An 8119-nucleotide genomic window follows, 5' to 3' on the forward strand; every position below is an offset into this window, starting at 1 on the left:
CTTAGCCTTGGTCAGCTTACTCAACTACCAATTAGCTTAAAGTTCAATCCTAAACCCAAACCAAGCCATACGATTCTGAAGGTCCATTCCCCTAAACCATTCTATCTAGATCTACATAAGTAAATGCTAGATCATACCTTTCCCACATCTATGGAGCTTATTAGCTCATCGGTCCTCCATTGACTCAAATTTCTCTTGCTTGACAGCTGAACCCCGATCACTCAATGATCTTACTTAAGGGTTTTATCGTGACTCCTGCATCAAACAACTCCCATAGGTACTTAGTCATTAAACCAACCATCCCCACATATATAAATAACCTTTGAGAAGTCTTTGAAAGGATAAGGGTTTGCATATGGCCTTTCTCGGCTCATGGACAATCCGAAATCCTTTTGCCTTATAGGCAATAGTACCAAGTCCATCTTCCGGACTGACAAAGCTCATTAGATCCTAAGTCAATCAACCAACCATCCTCACATGACTTGGAACTGATGAGTCTTCATCTGGCCTGACCGGCCTTGGGACTTAACCCAGACAACATATATGATTTGTTCATACCAACCGATGCATTAATTAATCAGGTTAGGACTGACACCTTGAACCATCATTCAGAGGTAAGGTCGTCCATACTCAATCATGATCAGATCTTACACGGCCTTCCTTGAAACACTTAGGCTCAGTATCTATGGTCTACGACACATAGTACTAGCCACACACTTCGTCATGACTCTTAGCCAATCTCGAAGCTATTAACACCAACGTTGATATCTAGAAGCATAACATCAATACTATTACTCCAGGAACAAGACTATCCGTACTAGTGTTCGGCCATCGAACCATCGTCATGAAACATGATCCGACCACTAGACTTGATAAGCCATCGTCCACTTCGCATGTACTGATATAACCGGCCTTCCATTGCCATCATGTGGGTCTATGCCCTACATGAGGCATATGGCGCCTATCTTACTCACCAACCAAAGGTTGATCGTAAGATATCCCACTTAGCCTTTGCGGCCAGAACCGTCATCCATTGACCATGGATTATGGTTCATACATCAATCATTTTGTACGGATTGCACTAGCCTTAAGGCCTTCGCTATTTCCTTACACTCATGTATTGACCTGTAGGACAACCTATTGCCATCATGTGGGTCCACGCCCAACATAATGCATTTGGTGTCCTTATGACCATTGAACCACTCGTACCCTTTTCGGTCCCGTTCCGTTCGTACCCTTTCAGTCCCAACCCGTTTGTACCCTTTCGGTCACTAACCGTTCACATCCGATGGATCATGATACGTTCGTACCTCTTGGATCACGACACGTTCGTACCTCTTGGATCATGACATGTTCGTACCTCTTGGATCACGACATGATCTTTGGCAACACGCAACCTTGGATCACGATGCACCCTTTGGTCCTCGTACCCTTTGATACTTGCAACCATTGGTATCTCGTACCTTTTGGTTACTAGCATCCTTTGGTATCTCACAACCTTTGGTAACTCATGACCCTTGGCAACACGCAACCTTTGGCGACTAGTACCCTTTTGATCCAACCTATCCGCTATGGTTAGCAATCAACGTAACCAACCATGACCCCATGGTCTATGACGTGGTAATATGGTTAACTATCACGTTCCATATATAAATCATATAGACATAATAATATAAAGAGACAGAGATAGAACCTCTCACAGCCGCTATAGCCATTACCAATTGGTTAGTCGGTCTCTCGGCTAACCACCCTTGGTCCTTGGCGCCTATTTCCGTCCAGGAATAGGTCTTCCTATTGGCCTTAGTGACTTATAAAAGCCACGGCTAGAAGCCATACTCACCATGAACCGGATAGTGCCCTTATGGTTTTGATCCCGGATTCTGCCCTTCCGGCTTGGATCCTCGTTTCTCATTGGGGGATCCCTTTGTTTAGGACGTGTGTCCTTTGTCTCAGACAGAATGAGACTGAATAAAAATGAATTCATAATCCCTGGAAGTCCTCCCCTTTATATAAAGAACCAAAGGTCATGTGCGAAGAGTCACATCCCTTCGAAGCATCTTTTGGGACAGAAGTTGGCCATCGATTACAATCAACGGTCCAGATCGTACCTGTTCAGAAATAGAAGGTTCAAGACCTTATAGGCACGTCCAACCCAAGCCAAGACCTGGTAACGAAGCCCACGGCCTGCCCACAAGAGCCCAGCGACTCATGGACTACATGGCCGGACCTCATGGCCCGCCACTGACCCGGACCCGGACCATCGGCCTAAAACTCGAACAGTCCGTCGAGCTGAGATGAGCTGACTCCCAGCTGCCTCAGCTGAGTGAGCTAGTAGTCCAGCTAGTTGAGCTGATTTAACTTGGAACGAGCTAGGCTGGGCTTGATTGAGCTACGTCTAGCTGATCGAGCTTCTTGTAAGCATCGCCCAGCTTCTGTACAGCTTATCCTAGCTGGCTTCTTTTTCTTATAAGGTTAAGTCTCAGCATCCTGCCGTCCTTAACCTTCTATCTTGGCCATGGAACGCTAGCCTTTAAGGTCTTCAGACCTGCTGGTACGTTTCCCTCGAACCATGGCCGTCCCGACAATCCTATCCAGGATTAGGGGCGTGACAGGTGGTTTGCTGTCTGCGACGTTGCGAGAAGTCCACTAAACCTTATCATTTAGAAGAAGAAGAAGTCGTAACAAGGTTTCCGTATGTGAACCTCCATAAGGATCATTGTCGTACCCTGGAAACATAATGACCTGAGAACGATGAAACATCACTCTCGGTGGGCCGGTTTCTTACTGTGCCTGCCGATTCCGTGGTTATGCGTTCATCCATGCCCAAGACTTCAGTTTTTGTTGGATCGTACGCGTAGCTTCCGGATATCACCAAAGCCCGGCATGAAAGTGTCAAGGAATATGTAACTAAACAGCCTGCTTTCGCCAACCCGGAGATGGTGTTTGTTCGGAAGTAATGCTGCAATGTAAAGTCTAAAACGACTCTCGACAATGGATATCTCGGCTCTCGCATCGATGAAGAACGTAGCAAAATGCGATACTTGGTGTGAATTGCAGAATCCCGTGAACCATCGAGTCTTTGAATGCAAGTTGCGCCCCAACCCTTCTAGCCGAGGGCACGTCTGCCTGGGTGTCACAAATCTTCATCCCCCCATCCTCTCGAGGATAGGGGACGGAAGCTGATCTCCCGTGTGTTACCGCACGTGGTTGGCAAAAATCCGAGCTAAGGATGCCAGGAGCATCTTGACATGCGGTGATGAATTCAATTCTCGTCATATAGTCAGACGTTCTTGTCCAAAAGCTCTTGATGACCCAGAGTCCTCAACGCGACCCCAGGTCAGGCGGGATCACCCACTGAGTTTAAGCATATCAATAAGCGGAGGAAAAGAAACTAACAAGGATTTCCTTAGTAACGGCGAGCGAACCGGGAATAGACCATCTTGAAAGTCAGACGTTTTTGGTGTTCGAATTGTAGTCTGGAGAAGCGTCCTCAGCGGCGGGTCAGGCCCAAGTTCCCTGGAAAGGGGCGCCAGAGAGGGTGAGATCCCCGTCGTGCCCAGACCCTATCGCACCACGAGGCACTATCTACGAGTCGGGTTGTTTGGGAATGCAGCCCCAATCGAGCGGTAAATTCCGTCCAAGGCTAAATGTGGGCGAGAGACCGATAGCAAACAAGTACCACGAGGTAAAGATGAAAAGGACTTTGAAAAGAGAGTCAAAGAATGCTTGAAATTGTCGGGAGGGAAGCGGATGGGGGCCGGCGATTCGTCCCGTTCGGATGCGGCGCAGAGCAATCCGGTCCGCCAATCGATTCGGGCCATGGACCAATGCAGATTAAGGTGGTGACCTAAGCCCGGGCTTTTGTTACGCCCACGGAGACGTCACTGCCTTAATCGTGGTCTGCAGCACGCGCCTCACAGCGTGCCTTGGCATCTGCGTGCTCAGGGCGTCGACATGTGGGCTCCCCATTAGACCCATCTTGAAACATGGACCAAGGAGTCTGACATGTGTGCGAGTCAACGGGTGAGTAAACCCGTAAGGTGCAAAGAAGCTGATTGGCTGGATCCCTCACGGGTGCACAGCCAACCGACCTTGATCTTCTGAGAAGGGTTAGATTGTGAGCATGCCTGTCGGGACCCGAAAGATGGTGAACTATGCCTGAGCGGGGCGAAGCCAGAGGAAACTCTGGTGGAGGCCCGCAGAGATACTGACGTGCAAATCGTTCGTCTCACTTGGGTATAGGGGTGAAAGACTAATCGAACCATCAAGTAGCTGGCTCCCTCTGAAGTTTCCCTCAGGATAGCTGGAGCTCGGAAACGAGTTCTATCGGGTAAAGCCAATGATTAGAGGCATCGGGGATGCAATGTCCTCGACCTATTCTCAAACTTTAAATAGGTAGGACGGGGTGGCTTCTTTGTTGAGCCATCCCACGGAATCGAGAGCTCCAAGTGGGCCATTTTTGGTAAGCAGAACTGGCGATGCGGGATGAACAACTCACCTGCCGAATCAACTAGCCCCGAAAATGGATGGCTCTTAGGCGCGCGACCTATACCCGGCCGTCGGGGCAAAAGCCAGGCCTCGATGAGTAGAAGGGTGCAGCGATCGCTGCAAAACCTAGGGCGTGAGACCGGGCGGAGCGGCCGTCGGTGCAGATCTTGGTGATAGTAGCAAATATTCAAATGAGAACTTTGAAGGCCGAAGAGGGGAAAGGTTCCATGTGAACGGCACTTGCACATGGGTTAGTCAATCCTAAGAGTCGGGGGAAACCCGTCTGATAGCGCTTATGCCCGAACTTCGAAAGGGGATCTGGTTAAAATTCTGGAACCGGGACGTGGGGGTTGACCGCTACGTTAGGAAGTCCGGAGACATTGGCAGGATTCCAGAAAGAGTTATCTTTTCTGTTTAACAGCCTGCCCACCCTGGAAACGGCTCAGCCGGAGGTAGGGTCCAGCGGCTGGAAGAGTGATATACCTTGGATTGGACCCGTTTTCATCCATGGTATATAGGTGTTTTACTATATATATATATATATCTATGTTTTCTACTCTTCTAGGTATGTTTTCAGGTTCAGGTGCATTTCGGAGTAAAGCTATGACTTTGGAGCATTTTGGAGCTTAAAAGACATTTCATCTGAGCTGACCATGTAGAGGTCGACGAGAGGAAGAACAATCGATCGATGCACATCCAGTGCTATCGATCGACACCATGAGATGCCTCGACAAATGAAGATTAATATCGATCAATGTACACAAGGACCATCGATCGAGACTCTTTCGTTGTCAACATACTAACCGTTGAGACACGAGATCTAGTTTATTAACCAGTGAAACATGCGACAGCTGATCACTGAGTTAAGCGGTTGAGGTCTAACATATCATGCATGCAGCCAATAGGCATCTATACATATTATAATCTCCAACACCTGAATAGTGGCCGTGCGTCTAATATCATTTCCAACCAAGTTACATTTACTATTTTCTTCTCTTGTTACTACTGCTATTTCATTTAAACATTTACAACTCTTAGAATTAATAAACACTAGATTTAATTGTTCCCTAGCTCCTTGTGGATTCGATCCCTAAGTACTACATCTGAACCTCTTTTGATGAGAGTAACACTCCTTACGGTAATTTGAGTGGTATCAAATTTGGCGCCGTTGCCGGGGAGGTTTGATCGCCATTAGATTTAGTTTTATTGATTCTTATTCTCTTCTCTACCCCCTTTCTAACATAATATTTTTCTTGTCTTTTCAGGTGCATGCCTAGCGGTACCAGAAGCAACAAGGAGAAAGACTTGCTGTTCTCAGACGATCCTGCTCATTTGGAACGCACCATCCATAGAGGTCAACGTTCCACATCGCTCGATGCAACAACTTCGTCGTCGATCGATACTCACAACCAACCGTCGACCGACACCAGACCTCCATCGTCGATCGATCCTAATCGTTCGACAATGATCGATATTACATCGTGTACGTCGATCGATACCATGTCGTCAAAAATGGTAAACGTTATTATTCTGCATAATGCAACAGGTCAGAAAATAGACGCACAGGGGTCTGTAATCCCTGATGCTGATGCTACAGGATCTTCTCAACCTGTAGACAAGGACGCTCGATCGAAACCACTGGCCGACTACAATCGCCCAGATGAGTACTATTCCAACAGATCAGCTATTCGACTTCCGGAGATCCAGAAGCAGAATTTCGAGCAGAAGCCTCAATACTACACTCTCGTGTCGCAGATACCCAACTCTGGGTTACTGCACGAGCATCCTATGGACCATCTAGAACGGTTCGAGGATTTAATCGCTGCTATTCGGATTGAAGGAGTCCCCGAAGATTACCTGTTGTGCAAGCTCTTCAGATACACGCTGAATGGAGAAGCGATGCACTGGCTTAGGCAGCTACCCACAGGATCCTTAACATCCTGGGCCGACATCAAGAATGCTTTCTTACGAAACTTCTTCGATGAGGCGCGCACTGAAGAAATTCGAAACAAAATTTCCACATTCTCGCAGGAGGTGGGAGAGTCCTTCAAAGATGCGTGGATTAGATTTAGGTTCTTCCAAAGAGGCTGTCCACACCACGGATTCAACGAAGTGCAGTTGCTAACACCACGAGGGCCAAAATCACCCGAACAGTCCACGGGAAGGGCCAGCATGCTGAGTCCGAGGACCAGAGTGCTGAGTCCAAGGACCAGCGTGCTGATATGTGTACTGATGGACAGCCACAGACGTCCTGTGTGTGCACACGGACACACACGGACAGCCACGGACGTCCTGTGTGTTCTGGCGGACACCCACGGACGTCCTGTGTGTACTGAACAGACAGCCCACGTGGGCCAAAATCACCCGAACAGTCCACGGGAAGGGCCAGCACGCTGAGTCCAAGGACCAACATGCTGATATGTGTACTGATGGACAGCCACAGACGTCCTGTGTGTGCTGACGGACACACACGGACACACAGGGACATCCACGTATGTCCTGTGTGTGCTGGCGGACACCCATGGACGTACTGTGTGTACTGAACAGACAGCCCATGTGGGCCAAAATCACCAGAACAGTCCACGGGAAGGGTCAGCGTGCTGAGACCAAGGACCAACGTGCTGATATGTCTGGGATGGACAGCCACGGACGTGTGCTGACGGACACACACGGACACACACAGACAGCCATGGACGTCATGTGTGTGCTGACAGAGACCCACGGACGTCCAGTGTGTACTGAACAGACAGTCCACGTGGGCCAAAATCACCCGAACAGTACACGGGAAGGGCCAGCGTGCTGAGTCCAAGGACCAGCGTGCTGATATGTGTACTGATGGACAGCCACCGACGTCCTGTGTATGCTGACGGACACACACAAAGACACACACGGACAGCCACAGACGTCCTGTGTGTGCTGACGGACAGCCACGGACATCCTGTGTGTGCGGGCGGACACCCACGGACGTCATGTGTGTACTGAACAGACAGCCCACGTGGGCCAAAATCACCCAAACAGTCCACGGGAAGGGCCAGCATGCTGAGTCCAAGGACCGGCGTGCTGGTATGTGTATTGATGGACAGCCATGGACGTCCTGTGTGTGCTGACAGACACACATGGACAGCCACTGACGTCCGTGGGTGTCCGCCGTCCTGTGTGTTCTGGCGGACACCCAAGGACGTCCTGTGTGTACTGAACAGACAGACCACATGGGCCAAAATCACCCGAACATTCCACGGGAATGGCCAGCGTCCTGAGTCCAAGGACCAGCGTGCTGATATGTGTAATGATGGACAGCCACAGACGTTCTATGTGTGCTGACGGACAGCCACAGACGTCCTGTGTGTGCTGATGGACACACACGGACGTCCTGTGTGTGCTGACAAATACACCCGGACATCCTGTGTGTACTGAACAGACAGCCCACGTGGGCAAAAATCACTCAAACAGTCCACGGGAAGGGCCAGCGTGCTGAGTCCAAGGACCAGCGTGCTGATATGTGTACTGATGGACAGCCACGGACGTCCTGTCTGTGCTGACGGACACACACGGACACACACGGACAGCAACAGACGTCCTGTGTGTGCTGGCAGACACCCACGGACGTCCTGTTTTTACTGAACTGACAGCC

General features: G+C 49.5%; 2 non-coding genes across 2 annotated transcripts; one reads left to right on the forward strand and one right to left on the reverse strand.

Moving 5' to 3' along the window:
• The first annotated feature begins 2980 nt into the window (after window positions 1–2980).
• On the forward strand, window positions 2981–3136 carry LOC125599869. The gene has a single exon (XR_007333515.1). It is a non-coding gene; the product is annotated as a 5.8S ribosomal RNA (ribosomal RNA).
• Window positions 3137–6487: 3351 nt separating this feature from the next.
• LOC125599872 lies at window positions 6488–6593 on the reverse strand. The gene has a single exon (XR_007333518.1). It is a non-coding gene; the product is annotated as a small nucleolar RNA R71 (small nucleolar RNA).
• Between the last annotated feature and the right edge of the window lie 1526 nt (window positions 6594–8119).

The sequence above is a fragment of the Brassica napus genome, unplaced genomic scaffold (genome assembly GCF_020379485.1).
Source record: "Brassica napus cultivar Da-Ae unplaced genomic scaffold, Da-Ae ScsIHWf_203;HRSCAF=358, whole genome shotgun sequence".
NCBI lineage: Eukaryota > Viridiplantae > Streptophyta > Magnoliopsida > Brassicales > Brassicaceae > Brassica > Brassica napus.